This window comes from Scyliorhinus canicula, chromosome 2 (genome assembly GCF_902713615.1).
Source record: "Scyliorhinus canicula chromosome 2, sScyCan1.1, whole genome shotgun sequence".
NCBI classification, from domain to species: domain Eukaryota; kingdom Metazoa; phylum Chordata; class Chondrichthyes; order Carcharhiniformes; family Scyliorhinidae; genus Scyliorhinus; species Scyliorhinus canicula.
In genome coordinates, this window is record NC_052147.1 from 43,722,398 (window position 1) to 43,742,767 (window position 20,370).

Here is a 20,370-nt window from a genome sequence, read left to right on the forward strand (position 1 = left end):
AGAGTTGAGAATGAGGCGAAGGCTGACTTATTCTGGCTGTGAGGATAAGATCATTCATCTTTTTTCTGTACTTGATGCTGGACCTCTTCTGTGCTGCATTGGTTCTGACTGCACCGTCCACCTTGGCTTTAGGCTGATGGACTTCTTTCTCCCATCACCGGCATCTGGGACATCCCGTTGTGTCTCTACGGAGTCCAGCAGTCATGTCAGTGCATTGTTGCTGAACTTGGGGGCACTCCACTTCTTCTCTTTGGGAGACATCACTATCTCGACCAGTCCTGTAGACAGTGAAGGGTGTGTATGGGTGCGTTTTAAAATGGCACCCGCGAATTTGATTCAATTAGGTCACGGCGGGGTGGACATATAGCAGCCCGCCCCACCACGAAATAGAACCATAAAATAAAATCCCTACAGTGCAGAGGAAGGTCATTTGGTCGATCAAGTCTACACTGACCCTCCAAAACAGCATCCTACCTAGGCTCACTCCACCATCCTAGCCCAGTAACCCCACCTTAGCTACACATCCCTGGACACTTAGGGGTAATTTTCTCGTGGCCAGTCCACCTAACCTGCACATTTTTGGACTGTGGGAGGAAACCTGAGCACCCGGAGGAAACCCACGAAGACACGGCGAGAAGGTGCAGACTCCACACAGACAGTGAGCCAAGGTCCCTGGCGCTGTGAGGCAGCAGTGCTAACCACTGTGCTGCCCTCTTCTGATCTGCTTCCTGTTCGTGCATATTTAATGAGCTGGAAAGCAGACGATTTGACACGGAAACCCGCCCTTCCGGCTGGTCAGAAATGCGCGGCATTTCCTGACCACGACCGCACTTTCTCTCCATAGTTTTTAGGCAGGGAGTTTTATTGCCACCTAGTAAATTGACAGGACTTTGCAGTTACAATCGAGTTGCTTTTACAATTCCTGAACTGAGTTCATATTAAATGCTTAAGGACATGAGCAAAACAAATGCATTTCAATAACATTTCTTATAACTTCAGGATTCTCCAAAGACTTTCCAGTCAATGAAGATTTTTTTAAAAGAGTATTATAAGATAGGAAATTCTGCAGCTGATTTGTACATAGCAAGCTCCCTCACGCAGCAATGTGACTCTGGCCGGACCTTCTGTTTTTGAGATGTTGATTGAGGAACATATATTAAACAGGGCACCAGAAAGATTCCCCAATTTGTCCTCAAAATAGTGCGGTGACAAATTGTACGTTCATCTGAGAGGACAGGTGGTGATGTCTCATTTGAAAGACGGCACCACCGACAGTGCAGCACTCCCTCAGTGTTGCACTGCTGTGCCAGCCCAGGTTATGTGCTCACATCTCTGGCATAGTACAGTGATGCGAAGGAATCACCAATATGAGTGTCTGTACTTTCAGCCTGTGGGGATACTTATTGAACTGTTGTAAAATCTGAAGATCTGATTGTGGTGTCCTTAATGTTGCTAATACTCAGGATGGATTTGTAGTGTACAAGAAGTTAAGTCAAATAAACAAAGCTAAAATTTATTACACCACTTATTATACAGTTCAATCACTATTCCTAAAGCATATTAGAACTATAACTACAATCTACACCATACTAACACCTATCTCATGAACACTATCTGAAATTGTTCTCTGCTCTGCTCCTTCTCTACACTCCCCCATTACACTCTCCCAGAAGTCTGAGAGGCTTTTTATAGTTCTACTCTCCTGCTCCATCTAGTGGTTGGAGAGAATATTACATTAACCCTTTATGTGCTACACATTATACATAATGTCACACTGATGGGGGCGAATGAAGATTGTTACAGAAACACTAATTGGGCCACTATGTGCTTCCGAAAATCTTTATTAATTTCTCACCAACTTTATTTTGGGGAAGGGAATGTGTTGTGGCTACAGCTGGTAAAAGGCAGCTGCATGAATGACACTTACTGATCTGTGAAAGTGTTAGAATATTGCAATGTTTCATTTTGACCCACGCATTTTATAACAAGTGAAGTAATCAGAAGCAATAAAACTTACAGTCGTGCTGACAAACTCAGTACTTAGCCTCTTTGACAGACATTTGTAATGTTTTAGTTATTAGGGAAAGTCCATTTTGTATTTAACTTCTGCACAAGAATAACATATTATTAATCCACATTGGAGCCAACACTGAGAGGGCTCATCAGTGGCATAGGGTTCCATTTGAGTTGAATGGGCGGAGCTGGAATGTCCGTGCACTTGATTTGCTGTCTGCCACCTTTTTGTAGAACAGTACAGCACAGAACAGGCCTTCGGCCCTCGATGTTGTGCCGAGCAATGATCACCCTACTCAAGCCCACGTATCCACCCCATACCAGTAACCCAACAACCCCCATTAACCTTATTTTTTAGGACACTAAGGGCAATTTAGCCTGGCCAATCCACCTAACCCGCACATCTTTGGACTCTGGGAGGAAACCGGAGCACCCGGAGAAAACCCACGCACACACGGGGAGGACGTGCAGACTCCGCACAGACAGTGACCCAGCCGGGAATCGAACCTGGGACCCTGGAGCTGTGAAGCATTGATGCTAACCACCATGCTACCGTGCTGTGTGGAACTTGGGGAAGCAAAATTGAGACTGTGCGACCGAAAAAAAAACTAATTTAAATATAGTACCTGTCTTTCAGTCAGATCTCACTTTGAATCTTGTGATCTCACCTACTGCCTATGCCTCATCCTATTTAAAATTGGTGCATGGTGGTGGGGGTTATATGAACAAATGTGCTTTGTGATGGGAAGCTGGGGGTAGATGGTGATGTAGTGGTATTCTCACTGGACAAGCAATCTAGAGGCCCAAGGTAAAAGCTCCAGGGATATGGGCTCAAATCCCACCATGGCTAGCATGGTGAGGTTTAAATTCAATTAAAGAAATCTGGAATATAAAGCTCGCCTCAACAGCAGTGACCATGAAGCTATCATTGATTGATGTAAAATCCCACCGGGTTCACTAATGCCCTTTGGGAAAGGAAATCTGCTGTCCTTTCATGGTCTGGCCTACATGTGACTCCAGACCCACAGCACAATGGTTGACTCACAGCTGCCCTCTAGAATGGCCAAGCAGCGAGCCACTCAGTTCAAGGGTAATTAGGGATAGGCAACACATGTGTGCCTTGCCAGTGATGTCCACATCCCATGAAAACAAATGGTAGCTTTAGGTGCTAGAAGATTGTTTCTTTTGTATTTTTAATTATGCTTTGCTCCATGTAGAAGTTGATTTTGGTGGGATGTCTGCCATTTTTCCTTCTCCTGCCTCTACTTCCTTCTACATGCTTGTTTGCTGCAGCTTATTTATTTGTAAAATACATTGTGCGTTCCAAAGAGAGGGGACAATTTGGATGAGCAAGAACAGTTTAAGAGGGGTCAATGATGCATACAACTTCTAACACATAACCTTTATTACCTCACGTCCCGACTTTATAGAATCATCCACACATACTCAGACATTTCAGAGGAGATATTTATTTTTAACCCTTTTGTTTCACAAGGCAGACTGCCGCAGAGATGTTACCATCTGCTGCAGAATGAATGGCAGACATCATTTGGGGAACAGGGGGCAGCTTTACATGCAAAAGAAGGTTACCACTTTGTGAAGCTTTCCTGCTACCGAATCCTTGCAACACGGAATATCTGCCCCATCTGCATCGCCACATCAAACAAGTGACAAATGCTATGTTTGCAAGAGGCAACACTGCCCTTACTCTCCCTGTGGAAAAGGGTGAAAAATTGCTGGAGCCTGCATTCTATTTCAAACCACACCCGTCACCAAGCCTTTCCCTCCTGTTATACCTCATCCTCATTTGCTTCCATTTGTTTCCTTTCACCTAGAGTATTAAATTTAAAAGTCATGTCCTTGTCTATAAATCCTCCAGGTCTCACCTTACCTTATCCCTGTAATCTCCTTTAGATTTTTATTTGAATGCGTCATTTCCCTTTGGCTTTCTGAAGTCCTTTGCGTACTTTTAGTTTGAGTGCTTTGTTCAACTGCAAATCTACAGAATCACACTTATTATCAATGAGCATTTCCAGCTTCAAGAATACACATTGGAATTAAGAGGGAGACATCATTGACATTTGAGTTAATTGGTACTCAAGTCTGCAAAAGCAATAAATCGGACAAATAAATGCATTAAACCATAAAAATATGTGCAATAGTGCACCAAATAAACTGCAAAAATAACCAGTGCGGACGAGCTATCTCGCTGGTATTCAGGGCACTGCCAACTTGCTTACTGGAACCATGAACTTGCGGTTTCTACTGGCAGTCTGTACTGGAACACCAGTTCCCAACCAGTTCCCATTTCCCCGTTCAAAATGCGTCCTTCCTGGTACCTGTACCATGTGAAATTCCCTCTGGGTTACCTCAAATCTGGTAACAGCCTTCCTCTGACTCAGCCCTACGTTTTAGGGCACCATTCCAGAACCGCTCCCTCTTTCAAACTAAAATCCTCCAAAAGCTGTCTGAACAATCAAACCTTCAATTCCTGCCCAAATCCCTGCCTTCCTGCCTCCAGCTTTCTTACATCGGTTTGTAAATCATTTTGAAACATTGAGACAGGAAATAGTTGTCCTATTAAAATCTACGATCTATTCATTTCTAAACCCCATTGACCGGCCGGCATAATTGGAGCATCCCGCCTTGGAGAATCCAGCCCCACATGTACCAACACGAAGACGGGTTAACGCATGGTGCTGGAATGGAACGTATCCCAGGAAGGAATGACCCGGGACGCGGAACAAAACGTCCAATTACTGGATTTTCCCAGAAAGTGTGAGACCATTGGCCACCCTGACAGACAGATATCAAACAATCATAGTGTCCCTACAGTGCAGAAGGAGGCCCATCGGGACGGCACCAAACCTTCGAAAGACCACCCCACCTAGGCCCAATTCCCGCCCGATACCTGCAAGCCTACCCTAAGGGGCAAATTATCATGACCAATCCACCTAACCTGCACATATATGGACTGTGGGAGGAAACCGGAGCACCCGGTGGAAACCTACGGAGACCCGGAGGGAATGTTCCAACTCCACACAGCCGGTCACCTGAGGCCAGAATTGAACCCGGGTCCCTGATGCTGTGAGGCAGCAGTGCTAACCACTGTGCCACCCCTATATGTACCATCAAAAGCGACGGCAGAAGCTTCCAGTGAGAAACTATTCAGGACATATCAAGCAGTGAAGGTAAGTAGTTAGAAAAATCTAAGAATAAATCTGGCTTGGAGAACATGTCTGTGTTTCTGTTGTTATGACTGCTGTGATCTGACATCATTGACATAAACAGAGCCCATATTTAAGTGGCAATGGAATATCTGTGTTGCGACATTGCCCTCCACTGGTTTAGCAGCAGATTGACACATGGAATCACATGACAATAATCTCAATTGATAGGTTTAGAGCATATTATTGGCTACCTACACTTTTTCTTAAACATTTTTTCATATGGATTTGCAATTATGGACCCCCAGACTAACAACACTATAGAAAATCCACTATATAAAATGCGTGTAAAGAATGTTCTTAATAAAATGGGTATTTACTCACCAGATATCAGTGAGAAAGTGTGCCTGCACTCACTGCAGAGTCTGTCTGTCCTGGCAGTAACACAGAGTGAGTAGCATCGGAGAGAGCACGAGCCCGGGCATTGGATTGGATTTATTGTCAGGTGTTCTGAGGTACAGTGACAAGTATTGTTCTGCATACAGTCTAAACTGATCGTTCCATACATGAAAAAACAGAGGACAGATGCAAAATACACAATGTAAATACATAGACAGAGGCATCGGGTGAAGCATCAATGGGACTAAGGTGGAGACAGTAGTGTAGTACTACTCAGTAGAGAAGAGGTGTGGAGAGATCAGTTCAGTCCATTAGAGGGTCATTCAAGAGTTTGGTAACGGCGGGGAAGAAGCTGGTTTTGAATCTGTTTGTGCATGTTCTCAGACTTTTGTATCTCCTGCTCAATGGAAGAGGTTGGAAGAGAGAATAACCCAGCTGGAGGGGTCTTTGATTATGCTGCCCGCTTTCCCAAGGCAGTGGAAGGTATAGGCAGAGTCAATGGATGGGAGGTGGGTTTGCGTGATGGACAGGGCTGTGTTCATGACTGTCTAGTTTCTTACCGTCTTGGGCTGAGCAGTTGCCATATCAGGCTGTGATGAACCCAGATAGGATGCTTTCTATGGTGCAACTGTAAAAATTGGTACGAGTCATCTGGACATGCCAAATTTCCTAAGTTTCCTGAGGAAGTATAAGCGCTGTTGTGCTTTCTTGGTTGTAGCGTCGACGTGGCTGGACCAGGACAGATTATTGGTGATGTGCACACCTAGGAATCTGAAGCTGTCAACCGTCTCCACCTTAGTTTAATTGATGCAGACAGGGGTGTGTATGATATTTGGCTTCCTGAAGTCAGTGACCAGTTACTTCATTTTGCTTAATTTGAGGGAGAGATTGTTGCTGTTATACCATGCCACTAGGTTCTCTAGCCCCCTCCTGTACTCTGACTCATCATTGTTCGAGATCCAACCCACTATATTGTGTCATCAGCAAACGTGTGGATGGAATAGGAGCCAACTTTTGCGACACAGTCGTGTGTGAGGCCGTATAGTAGAGGGCTAAGTACACAGCCTGGTAGGTCCTCAGTATTGAGGACTATTTTGGAGGAGGTGTTGTTGTTTATTCTTACTGATTGTGGTCCGTGGGTCAAGAAGTTGAGGATCCAGTTGCAGAGGGAGGAGCCAAGTCCTAGTTTTTTAAGTTTTGATATGAGCTTGGCTGGGATTATGGTGTTGAAGGCAGAGCTGTAGTCAATGAATAGGAGTCTCACGTAGGAGTCTTTGTTGTCAAGATGCTCCAGGGATGAGTGTAGGGCCAGGGATATGGTTTCTGCCGTGGATCGGTTGTGGTGGTATGTAAATTGCAGTGGATCAAAGCATTCTGGGAGTATAGAGTTGATGTGCCACTCTCTGATGGGCCAATCTCTCAAAGCACTTCGTAATGATAGATGTCAAGGCCACTGGATGGTAGTCATTGAGGCACGTCAACTAGTTCTTCTTTGGCACCGGTATGATGGTGGTCTTCTTGAAACAGGTGGGAACCTCGGAACGGAGTAGGGAGAGATTGAAGATGTCCACAAACACACCTTCCAGTTGTCTGCGTAGTTCTTGACCAGGGACTCTGTCAGGACCCGTTGCTTTCCGAGGGTTCACTTTCAGGATGGCGGACCTGACTTCGGAAGCTGTGATGGTAGGTGTGGGTGTCTCTGAGGCTGCTGGGGCAGTTGTTAACAATTTGTTGGTTTCCTGCTCAAAGCGTTGTTTAAGCCTTGCCACAACCGGGGAGAGTTTGCGACAATAGTCTGTGACTCTATCTAAGTCTTGTATTGTCTCTTGGCCTCCCTGATGGCTTTGTGGAGGTCGTACCTTGATTTCTTGAACGCCCCCAGTAGAGAGTAAATCTCCTGATTAAACCATGGTTTCCGATTGGGGAATGTATATATTACCTTCTTTGGCATGCAATCGTCTATACACTTACTGATGAAGGACGTGACGGTGGTGGCATATCACGGGGTAGGTTGGCCACTGAGTTCTTGAATATGGACCAGTCCACTGTCTCCAAGCAGTCACGTAGGAGCTCTTCTGTTTCCTAGGACTAGCATTGCACAACCTTCTTAACCGGATTCTCCCACTTACTTTTCTGTTTGTATGCCGGGAGAAGGAGCACCATCTAATGGTCCAATTTCCCGAAGTATGGTCAGGGGATAGATTGGTAGGTGTCCGTGTTGTTTGTGTAGCAGTGGTTAAGGATGTTAGTGCTCCTGGTGGGATAGGAGATGTTTTGGTGGAATTTTGGCAGTACACTCTTGATGTTTGTCCAGTTGAAGGCCCTGGCCACAATCAACTGTTTCATTGTTATTTATAATGGTGTACAATTCAGCATCGCCTTCTTCACTTCCGTCTGGCGTGCAATGTAGACTGCCATGATGACGGCAGGAGTGAACTCCTGTGGAAGGCAGTACGGGTGGCCTTTCACGGTCAAGTATTCCAGGTCTGGGGAGCAGTAGATCGTGAGGGTTGCCACATCTGAGCACCAGGAAGAGTTGATGAGGATGCAAAGCCCTCCACCCTTCACTTTGCCCGATGACGCCATGTGGTCCATCTGACGTAATGAGAAGCCATCAGGTTGTAGCCACAGTCCGGTAAGGCAGGGGTGGGCCATGTCTCTGTAAAACAGAGCACACAGCAGTCTCTTACTTCCGTCTGAGAGGCAAGTCTAGCTTTCAACTTGTCTGACTTGTTTTCGATCACTTGGACATTTGCCAGGGGTATACTGGGTTGAGGAGACTTCAAGCCGCGTTGTTTCAGTCTCACCTCCAGACCGTGGCGTCTCCATCACTTCATCGGTTGGCGGCTGATTTGGATGATCCCGGGATCCGGTAGGAGAAGTCTGACCTTGTGGAAAATAAGTGGTTGCGTCTGGCAGGGCCCCGGATGCTGGTTGAGATTTTGGGGTCGCCGTGGGGGTATGTTCATGATCCTGTCAGGCCCCGGGCTTCTGCGAGGATGGCCCACTTTTCAGCGTGTTCGGGTCCTCGCATGGACCATTGCTGTTTTGGGGTATTTAGACTGGAATTGGGTTCCAGGTAGGATCTTCCTGCGTCAAGTTGGGCTGGGTCACGTGTTTGGTTCCAGCGTTGGTGGTCTGGTCAGGCGCTCCTAGAATCGGGCCTTGGAGAAGGTCTGGTCGGGCCTCCACTTGGATCCTCATTCTTTCCTCCATGTGCTGGTAAGTCAGGGCACTGGGCGGGTCTCTCCGGGTCGGTCGTTGGCCGGGTCTCCCTGGGTGGGGACGTCCGGGTCTCATGGTCAGGCATTCCGGAGCTTATTCGGGCGGTCCGGAGGGTCGGGCTCAGACCTCCAGGTCGGGCCTCATCCACTTCCAGCTCGAGGCCAGGGTCAGGTCGTTGGGGGAGTCCTGCAGAGTCGGGTCAGGTCGGGTCCTGTAGGCCAGCCCACGGATGTTGGAGGATCTTCAGACCAGCAAGTAAACATTACAGAGAAAGATCTAAGAAAGTGTGAGTGTTGGAATTAAGTTTCAAATGGTTAGTACAGTTATAAGAAATGTAGGAAGAAGGTCTGTCGGAGAGAGTTCGCAGAGAGCCGCCACCTTCTTGAGATATGGAGAGATTGAGAGAGCAGGAGCCGGAGAGAGCAGGAGCCTGGAGAGAGCGGGAACATGGAGAGAGCGGGAGCCTGGAGAGAGCGGGAGCCTGGAGAGAGCAGGAGCCTGGAGAGAGAAGGAGCCTGGAGAGAGCAGGAGACTGGAGATAGCAGGAGCCTGGAGAGAGCAGGAGCCTAGAGAGAGCAGGAACATGGAGAGAGCGGGAGTCTGGAGAGAGCGGGAGCCTGGAGAGATCAGGAGCCGGAGAGAGCGGGAGTCTGGAGAGAGCAGGAGCCTGGAGAGATCAGGAGCTGGAGAGAGCAGGAGCATGGAGAGAGTAAGAGCCGGAGAGAGCGGGAATATGGAGAGAGCAGGAGCCGGAGAGAGCGGGAGTCTGGAGAGAGCGGGAGCCTGGAGAGAGCAGGAACATGGAGAGAGCAGGAACATGGAGAGAGCGGGAGCCTGGAGAGAGCAGGAACATGTAGAGAGTAAGAGCAGGAGAGAGCGGGAACATGGAAAGAGCAGGAGCATGGAGAGAGTAAGAGCCGGAGAGAGCGGGAACATGGAGAGAGCAGGAACATGGAGAGAGTAAGAGCCTGGAGAGAGCAGGAGCCTGGAGAGAACGGGAACATGGAGAGAGCGGGAACATGGAGAGAGCGGGAGCATGGAGAGAGCAGGAGCCTGGAGAGAGCAGGAGCCTGGAGAGAGCAGGAGCCTGGAGAGAACAGGAGCCTGGAGAGAGCAGGAACAAGGAGAGAGCAGGAGCTGGAGAGAGCAGGAGCCTGGAGAGAGCGGTAACATGGAGAGAGCAGGAGCCTGGAGAGAGCAGGAGCCTGGAGAGAACGGGAACATGGAGAGAGCGGGAACATAGAGAGAGCGGGAGCACGGAGAGAGCAGGAGCCTGGAGAAATCAGGAGCCTGGAGAGAGCAGGAGCCTGGAGAGAACAGGAGCCTGGAGAGAGCAGGAACAAGGAGAGAGCAGGAGCTGGAGAGAGCAGGAGCCTGGAGAGAGCGGGAACATGGAGAGAGCAGGAGCCTGGAGAGAGCGGGAACATGGAGAGAGCGGGAGCACGGAGAGAGCAGGAGCCTGGAGACAGCAGGAGCCTGGAGAGAACAGGAGCCTGGAGAGAGCAGGAGCCTGGAGCGAGCGGGAACATGGAGAGAGCAGAAGCCTGGAGAGAACGGGAACATGGAGAGAGCAGGAGCTGGAGAGATCAGGAGCCTGGAGAGAGCAGGAGCCTGGAGAGAGCAGGAGCCTGGAGAGAGCAGGAGCCTGGAGAGAGCGGGAACATGGAGAGAGCAGGAGCTGGAGAGATCAGGAGCCTGGAGAGAGCAGGAGCCTGGAGAGAGCAGGAACATGAAGAGAGCAGGAGCCTGGAGAGTGCGGGAACATGGAGAGAGCAGGAGCCTGGAGAGAGCGGGAACATGGAGAGAGCAGGAGCCTGGAGAGAGCAGGAACATGGAGAGAGCAGGAGCCGGAGAGAGCAGGAGCCTGGAGAGAGCGGGAACATGGAGAGAGCGGGAGCACGGAGAGAGCAGGAGCCTGGAGACAGCAGGAGCCTGGAGAGAACAGGAGCCTGGAGAGAGCAGGAGCCTGGAGCGAGCGGGAACATGGAGAGAGCAGAAGCCTGGAGAGAACGGGAACATGGAGAGAGCAGGAGCTGGAGAGATCAGGAGCCTGGAGAGAGCGGGAACATGGAGAGAGCAGGAGCCTGGAGAGAGCAGGAACATGGAGAGAGCAGGAGCCGGAGAGAGCAGGAGCCTGGAGAGAGCGGGAACATGGAGAGAGCGGGAGCACGGAGAGAGCAGGAGCCAGGAGAGAGCGGGAACATGGAGAGATCGGGAGCACGGAGAGAGCAGGAGCATGGAGAGAGCAGGAGCCTGGAGAAAGCGGGAGCCTGGAGAGAACGGGAAGATGGAGAGAGCACGAACATGAAGACAACGGGAACACAGAGAGAGCAGGAGCCTGGAGAGGGCAGGAGCCTGGAGAGACCAGGAGCCTGGAGAGAGCGGGAACATGGAGAGAGCGGGAACATGGAGAGAGCGGGAACATGGAGAGAGCGGGAACACGGAGAGAGCAGGAGCCCGGAGAGAGCAGGAGCCTGGAGAGAACAGGAACCTGGAGAGAACAGGAGCTGGAGAGAGCAGGAGCCGGAGAGCAGGAGCCTGGAGAGAGCAGGAGCAGGAGAGAGCAGGAGCCTGGAGAGAGCAGGAACATGGAGAGAGCAGGAGCCTGGAGAGAGCAGGAGCCTGGAGAGAGCAGGAGCCTGGAGAGAACAGGAACATGGAGAGAGCAGGAACATGGAGAGAGCGGGAACATGGAGAGAGCAGGAGCCTGGAGTGAGCAGGAGCCTGGAGAGAGCGGGAACATGGAGAGAGCAGGAGCCTGAACGGGAACATGGAGAGAGTGGGAACATGGAGAGAGCAGGAGCTGGAGAGAGCAGGAGCCTGGAGAGAACGGGAACATGGAGAGAGCAGGAGCATGGAGAGAGCAGGAGCCTGGAGAGAGCAGGAGCCTGGAGAGAGCAGGAGCCTGGAGAGAGCGGGAACATGGAGAGAGCGGGAGCACGGAGAGAGCAGGAGCCTGGAGACAGCAGGAGCCTGGAGAGAACAGGAGCCTGGAGAGAGCAGGAGCCTGGAGCGAGCGGGAACATGGAGAGAGCAGAAGCCTGGAGAGAACGGGAACATGGAGAGAGCAGAAGCCTGGAGAGAACGGGAACATGGAGAGAGCAGGAGCTGGCGAGATCAGGAGCCTGGAGAGAGCGGGAACATGGAGAGAGCAGGAGCCTGGAGAGAGCAGGAACATGGAGAGAGCAGGAGCCGGAGAGAGCAGGAGCCTGGAGAGAGCGGGAACATGGACAGAGCGGGAGCACGGAGAGAGCAGGAGCCAGGAGAGAGCGGGAACATGGAGAGATCGGGAGCACGGAGAGAGCAGGAGCATGGAGAGAGCAGGAGCCTGGAGAAAGCGGGAGCCTGGAGAGAACGGGAAGATGGAGAGAGCAAGAACATGAAGACAACGGGAACACAGAGAGAGCAGGAGCCTGGAGAGGGCAGGAGCCTGGAGAGACCAGGAGCCTGGAGAGAGCGGGAACATGGAGAGAGCGGGAACATGGAGAGAGCGGGAACATGGAGAGAGCGGGAACACGGAGAGAGCAGGAGCCCGGAGAGAGCAGGAGCCTGGAGAGAACAGGAACCTGGAGAGAACAGGAGCTGGAGAGAGCCGGAGCCGGAGAGCAGGAGCCTGGAGAGAGCAGGAGCAGGAGAGAGCAGGAGCCTGGAGAGAGCAGGAACATGGAGAGAGCAGGAGCCTGGAGAGAGCAGGAGCCTGGAGAGAGCAGGAGCCTGGAGAGAACAGGAACATGGAGAGAGCAGGAACATGGAGAGAGCGGGAACATGGAGAGAGCAGGAGCCTGGAGTGAGCAGGAGCCTGGAGAGAGCGGGAACATGGAGAGAGCAGGAGCCTGAACGGGAACATGGAGAGAGTGGAAACATGGAGAGAGCAGGAGCTGGAGAGAGCAGGAGCCTGGAGAGAACGGGAACATGGAGAGAGCAGGAGCATGGAGAGAGCAGGAGCCTGGAGAGAGCAGGAGCCTGGAGAGAGCAGGGGCATGGAGAGAGCGGGAACATGGAGAGAGCAGGAGCCGGAGAGAGCAGGAGCCTGGAGAGAGCAGGACCATGGAGAGTGCAGGAGCCTGGAGAGATCAGGAGCCTGGAGAGAGCAGGAATGTATATATTACCTTCTTTGGCATGCAATCGTCTATACACTTACTGATGAAGGACGTGACGGTGGTGGCATATCACGGGGTAGGTTGACCACTGAGTTCTTGAATATGGACCAGTCCACTGTCTCCAAGCAGTCACGTAGGAGCTCTTCTGTTTCCTAGGACTAGCATTGCACAACCTTCTTAACCGGATTCTCCCACTTACTTTTCTGTTTGTATGCCGGGAGAAGGAGCACCATCTAATGGTCCAATTTCCCGAAGTATGGTCAGGGGATAGATTGGTAGGTGCCCGTGTTGTTTGTGTAGCAGTGGTTAAGGATGTTAGTGCTCCTGGTGGGATAGGAGATGTTTTGGTGGAATTTTGGCAGTACACTCTTGATGTTTGTCCAGTTGAAGGCCCTGGCCACAATCAACTGTTTCATTGTTATTTATAATGGTGTACAATTCAGCATCGCCTTCTTCACTTCCGTCTGGCGTGCAATGTAGACTGCCATGATGACGGCAGGAGTGAACTCCTGTGGAAGGCAGTACGGGTGGCCTTTCACGGTCAAGTATTCCAGGTCTGGGGAGCAGTAGATCGTGAGGGTTGCCACATCTGAGCACCAGGAAGAGTTGATGAGGATGCAAAGCCCTCCACCCTTCACTTTGCCCGATGACGCCATGTGGTCCATCTGACGTAATGAGAAGCCATCAGGTTGTAGCCACAGTCCGGTAAGGCAGGGGTGGGCCATGTCTCTGTAAAACAGAGCACACAGCAGTCTCTTACTTCCGTCTGAGAGGCAAGTCTAGCTTTCAACTTGTCTGACTTGTTTTCGATCACTTGGACATTTGCCAGGAGTATACTGGGTTGAGGAGACTTCAAGCCGCGTTGTTTCAGTCTCACCTCCAGACCGTGGCGTCTCCATCACTTCATCGGTTGGCGGCTGATTTGGATGATCCCGGGATCCGGTAGGAGAAGTCTGACCTTGTGGAAAATAAGTGGTTGCGTCTGGCAGGGCCCCGGATGCTGGTTGAGATTTTGGGGTCGCCGTGGGGGTATGTTCATGATCCTGTCAGGCCCCGGGCTTCTGCGAGGACGGCCCACTTTTCAGCGTGTTCGGGTCCTCGCGTGGACCCTTGCTGTTTTGGGGTGTTTAGACTGGAATTGGGTTCCAGGTAGGATCTTCCTGCGTCAAGTTGGGCTGGGTCACGTGTTTGGTTCCAGCGTTGGTGGTCTGGTCAGGCGCTCCTAGAATCGGGCCTTGGAGAAGGTCTGGTCGGGCCTCCACTTGGATCCTCATTCTTTCCTCCATGTGCTGGTAAGACAGGGCACTGGGCGGGTCGCTCCGGGTCGGTCGTTGGCCGGGTCTCCCTGGGTGGGGACGTCCGGGTCTCATGGTCAGGCATTCCGGAGCTTATTCGGGCGGTCCGGAGGGTCGGGCTCAGACCTCCAGGTCGGGCCTCATCCACTTCCAGCTCGAGGCCAGGGTCAGGTCGTTGGGGGAGTCCTGCAGAGTCGGGTCAGGTCGGGTCCTGTAGGCCAGCCCACGGATGTTGGAGGATCTTCAGACCAGCAAGTAAACATTACAGAGAAAGATCTAAGAAAGTGTGAGTGTTGGAATTAAGTTTCAAATGGTTAGTACAGTTATAAGAAATGTAGGAAGAAGGTCTGTCGGAGAGAGTTCGCAGAGAGCCGCCACCTTCTTGAGATATGGAGAGATTGAGAGAGCAGGAGCCGGAGAGAGCAGGAGCCTGGAGAGAGCGGGAACATGGAGAGAGCGGGAGCCTGGAGAGAGCGGGAGCCTGGAGAGAGCAGGAGCCTGGAGAGAGAAGGAGCCTGGAGAGAGCAGGAGACTGGAGATAGCAGGAGCCTGGAGAGAGCAGGAGCCTAGAGAGAGCAGGAACATGGAGAGAGCGGGAGTCTGGAGAGAGCGGGAGCCTGGAGAGATCAGGAGCCGGAGAGAGCGGGAGTCTGGAGAGAGCAGGAGCCTGGAGAGATCAGGAGCTGGAGAGAGCAGGAGCATGGAGAGAGTAAGAGCCGGAGAGAGCGGGAACATGGAGAGAGCAGGAGCCGGAGAGAGCGGGAGTCTGGTGAGAGCGGGAACATGGAGAGAGCGGGAACATGGAGAGAGCGGGAGCTTGGAGAGAGCAGGAGCCTGGAGAGAGAAGGAGCCTGGAGAGAGCAGGAGACTGGAGATAGCAGGAGCCTGGAGAGAGCAGGAGCCTAGAGAGAGCAGGAACATGGAGAGAGCGGGAGTCTGGAGAGAGCGGGAGCCTGGAGAGAACAGGAGCCGGAGAGAGCGGGAGTCTGGAGAGAGCAGGAGCCTGGCGAGATCAGGAGCTGGAGAGAGCAGGAGCATGGAGAGAGTAAGAGCCGGAGAGAGCGGGAACATGGAGAGAGCAGGAGCCGGAGAGAGCGGGAGTCTGGAGAGAGCGGGAGCCTGGAGAGAGCAGGAACATGGAGAGAGCAGGAGCCGGAGAGAGCAGGAGCCTGGAGAGAGCGGGAACATGGAGAGAGCGGGAGCCTGGAGAGAGCGGGAGCCTGGAGAGAGCAGGAGCCTGGAGAGAGAAGGAGCCTGGAGAGAGCAGGAGACTGGAGATAGCAGGAGCCTGGAGAGAGCAGGAGCCTAGAGAGAGCAGGAACATGGAGAGAGCGGGAGTCTGGAGAGAGCGGGAGCCTGGAGAGAGCAGGAGCCGGAGAGAGCGGGAGTTTGGAGAGAGCAGGAGCCTGGCGAGATCAGGAGCTGGAGAGAGCAGGAGCATGGAGAGAGTAAGAGCCGGAGAGAGCGGGAACATGGAGAGAGCAGGAGCCGGAGAGAGCGGGAGTCTGGAGAGAGCGGGAGCCTGGAGAGAGCAGGAACATGGAGAGAGCAGGAACATGGAGAGAGCGGGAGCCTGGAGAGAGCAGGAACATGGAGGGAGTAAGAGCCGGAGAGAGCGGGAACATGGAGAGAGCAGGAGCATGGAGAGAGTAAGAGCCGGAGAGAGCGGGAACATGGAGAGAGCAGGAACATGGAGAGAGTAAGAGCCTGGAGAGAGCAGGAACCTGGAGAGAACGGGAACATGGAGAGAGCGGGAACATGGAGAGAGCGGGAGCATGGAGAGAGCAGGAGCCTGGAGAGAGCAGGAGCCTGGAGAGAGCAGGAGCCTGGAGAGAACAGGAGCCTGGAGAGAGCAGGAACAAGGAGAGAGCAGGAGCTGGAGAGAGCAGGAGCCTGGAGAGAGCGGGAACATGGAGAGAGCAGGAGCCTGGAGAGAACAGGAGCCTGGAGAGAACGGGAACATGGAGAGAGCGGGAACATGGAGAGAGCGGGAGCACGGAGAGAGCAGGAGCCTGGAGAAATCAGGAGCCTGGAGAGAGCAGGAGCCTGGAGAGAACAGGAGCCTGGAGAGAGCAGGAACAAGGAGAGAGCAGGAGCTGGAGAGAGCAGGAGCCTGGAGAGAGCGGGAACATGGAGAGAGCAGGAGCCTGGAGAGAGCGGGAACATGGAGAGAGCGGGAGCACGGAGAGAGCAGGAGCCTGGAGACAGCAGGAGCCTGGAGAGAACAGGAGCCTGGAGAGAGCAGGAGCCTGGAGCGAGCGGGAACATGGAGAGAGCAGAAGCCTGGAGAGAACGGGAACATGGAGAGAGCAGGAGCTGGAGAGATCAGGAGCCTGGAGAGAGCAGGAGCCTGGAGAGAGCAGGAGCCTGGAGAGAGCAGGAGCCTGGAGAGAGCGGGAACATGGAGAGAGCAGGAGCTGGAGAGATCAGGAGCCTGGAGAGAGCAGGAGCCTGGAGAGAGCAGGAACATGAAGAGAGCAGGAGCCTGGAGAGTGCGGGAACATGGAGAGAGCAGGAGCCTGGAGAGAGCGGGAACATGGAGAGAGCAGGAGCCTGGAGAGAGCAGGAACATGGAGAGAGCAGGAGCCTGGAGAGAGCAGGAGCCTGGAGCGAGCGGGAACATGGAGAGAGCAGGAGCTGGAGAGATCAGGAGCCTGGAGAGAGCAGGAGCCTGGAGAGAGCAGGAGCCTGGAGAGAGCAGGAGCCTGGAGAGAGCGGGAACATGGAGAGAGCAGGAGCTGGAGAGATCAGGAGCCTGGAGAGAGCAGGAGCCTGGAGAGAGCAGGAACGTGAAGAGAGCAGGAGCCTGGAGAGTGCGGGAACATGGAGAGAGCAGGAGCCTGGAGAGAGCGGGAACATGGAGAGAGCAGGAGCCTGGAGAGAGCAGGAACATGGAGAGAGCAGGAGCCGGAGAGAGCAGGAGCCTGGAGAGAGCGGGAACATGGAGAGAGCGGGAGCACGGAGAGAGCAGGAGCCAGGAGAGAGCGGGAACATGGAGAGATCGGGAGCACGGAGAGAGCAGGAGCATGGAGAGAGCAGGAGCCTGGAGAGAGCGGGAACGTGGAGAGAGCGGGAGCATGGAGAGAGCAGGAGCATGGAGAGAGCAGGAGCCTGGAGAGAACGGGAAGATGGAGAGAGCAAGAACATGAAGAGAGCGGGAACACAGAGAGAGCAGGAGCCTGGAGAGTGCAGGAGCCTGGAGAGACCAGGAGCCTGGAGAGAGCGGGAACACGGAGAGAGCAGGAGCCTGGAGAGAGCGGTAGCCTGGAGAGAGCGGGAGCATGGAGAGAGCAGGAGCTGGAGAGAGCAGGAGCCTGGAGTGAGCAGGAGCCTGGAGAGAGCAGGCGCCTGGAGAGAGCAGGAGCTGGAGAGAGCAGGAACATGGAGAGAGCAGGAGCTGGAGAGAGCAGGAGCCTGGAGAGAGCAGGAGCTGGAGAGAGCAGGAGCCTGGAGAGAGCGGGAACATGGAGAGAGCGGGAGCACGGAGAGAGCAGGAGCCTGGAGAGAGCAGGAGCCTGGAGAGATCAGGAGCCTGGAGAGAGCAGGAGCCTGGAGAGAGCAGGAACATGGAGAGAGCGGGAGCCTGGAGAGAGCAGGAGCCTGGAGAGAGCAGGAACATGGAGAGAGCAGGAGCCTGGAGAGAGCAGGAGCCTGGAGAGAACGGGAACATGGAGAGAGCGGGAACATGGAGAGAGCGGGAACACTGAGAGAGCAGGAGCCTGGAGAGAGCAGGAGCCTGGAAAGAACAGGAGCCTGGAGAGAGCAGGAACAAGGAGAGAGCGGGAACATGGAGAGAGCAGGATCCTGGAGAGAGCAGGAGCCTGGAGAGAGCGGGAACATGGAGAGAGCGGGAGCACGGAGAGAGCAGGAGCCTGGAGACAGCAGGAGCCTGGCGAGAACGGTAGCCTGGAGAGAGCAGGAGCCTGGAGAGAGCGGGAACATGGAGAGAGCAGGAGCTGGAGAGAGCGGGTACATGGAGAGAGCAGGAGCCTGGAGAGAACGGGAACATGGAGAGAGCAGGAGCTGGAGAGAGCAGGAGCCTGGAGAGAACAGGAGCCTGGAGAGAACAGGAGCCTGGTGAGAGCAGGAGCCTGGAGAGAGCAGGAACCTGGAGAGAGCGGGAGCCTGGAGAGAGCAGGAGCCTGGAGAGAGCAGGAACATGGAGAGAGTGGGAGCCTGGAGAGAGCAGGAGCTGGAGTGAGTAAGTGCCGGAGAGAGCGGGAACATGGAGCAGCATGGGGCAGCACATGGGGCAGCACGGTAGCATGGTGGTTAGCATAAATGCTTCACAGCTCCAGGGTCCCAGGTTCGATTCCCGGCTGGGTCACTGTCTGTGCGGAGTCTGCACGTCCTCCCCGTGTGTGCGTGGGTTTCCTCCGGGTGCTCCGGTTTCCTCCACAGTCCAAAGATGTGCGGGTTAGGTCGATTGGCCATGCTAAATTGCCCGTAGTGTCCTAAAACGTAAGGTTAAGGGGGCTGTTGTTGGGTTACGGGTATAGGGTGGATACGTGGGTTTGAGTAGGGTGATCATGGCTCGGCACAACATCGAGGGCCGAAGGGCCTGTTCTGTGCTGTACTGTTCTATGTTCTATGTTCTATGGGGAGAGCAGGAACATGGAGAGAGCAGGAACAAGCAGAGTGCAGGAGCCCTTGGAATATTGTGTCCAGTTCTGGTCGCCTCTTTATGGGAAGGATGTGGATGCTTTAGAGAGGGTACAGAGGAGATTTACCAGAATGCTGCCTGGACTGGAGGGCATGTCTTATGAAGAAAGGTTGAGGGAGCTAGGGCTTTTCTCACTGGAGCGAAGATGTCAGAGAGGTGACTTGATAGAGGTGTACAAGGTGATGAGAGTCATGGATAGAGTGGATAGCCAGAGACCTTTCGCCAGGGTGGAAATGGCTGTCACGAAGGGACATAATTTTAAGGTGGTAGGAGGAAGGTGTAGGGGAGATGTAAGAGGTAGGTTCTTTACACAGAGAGAGGTGGGTGTTGGAATGAACTGCCAATAGAGGTGGTGGAGTCAGAGTCATTAGGGACATTTAAGCGACTCTTGGACAAGCACATGGGGTGCAAATTGAATGGGGTGTAGCTTAGGTTGATCTTAGATTAGGATAAATTGTCGACACAACATCATGGGCTGAAGGGCCTGTACTGTGCTGTACTGTTCTATGTTCTATGCACAAGCAACCTCTCTCTTCCAGATCTCCAGTCAGTCTGAGGTCACCTGACTCTAACATTTACTTATATACTCATGAAACTCCTAATTGTCAGTTGGTGAATTGCAACATAAACATGATACAGTATCACCACACCCGCCCTATCCCCTGCAACCCCGTGACCCAACATAACCTGCAGATCACTGAACACTGAAGGGTAAATCAGCATGGCCAATCCACCTAACCTGCACCTCTTTGGACTTTGGGAGGAAAACGGAGCACCCGGAGGAAACCCACACACACACGGGGAGCAAGTGAAAACTCCACACAGTCAGTCACCCGAGGCCGGAATTGAACCTGGGCCCCCGGTGCTGCGAAGTAGCAGTGCTAACCACTGTGCCACCATGCCACCCAATATGACTGAAGATGTGCAATAGGTCCACGTGGAAGTGCTGATGCGCAGACCTAGCTGGGAATTGCCGGGGAAATTTCAACATCTGATGGGTAATTCCCCTGCTCCCAGGGATCCTCCAACAATCTCTGCCATCATGGATGGAGAGGTTTGGGCCAGCTCCGTGAACTTGTCCGGATCATTTACCAGGAAATGTTAGATTAAAATCTGGTTGAACACCTGGACACCAGCAAAACTGACCACCCTAGTTAATGCCCGCAACAACCCAACTACTCATCCACCTAAGTACTACCTCAACCACCCAACTAACCCTCCAAGTAAAAACTACCTCAACCACCCACTACCCCTCCACCTAACTACTGCCTCAACCAGCCAACTACTCCTCCACCTAACTACTGCCTCAACCAGCCAACTACTCCTCCACCTAACTACTACCTCAACCACCCAACTACTCCTCCACCTAACTACTGCCTCAACCACCCAACTACTCCTCTACCTAGCTACTGCCTCAACCACCTAACTACTCTTCCACCTAACTACTACCTCAACCACCCAACTACTCCTCCACCTAACTACTGCCTCAACCACCCAACTACTCCTCC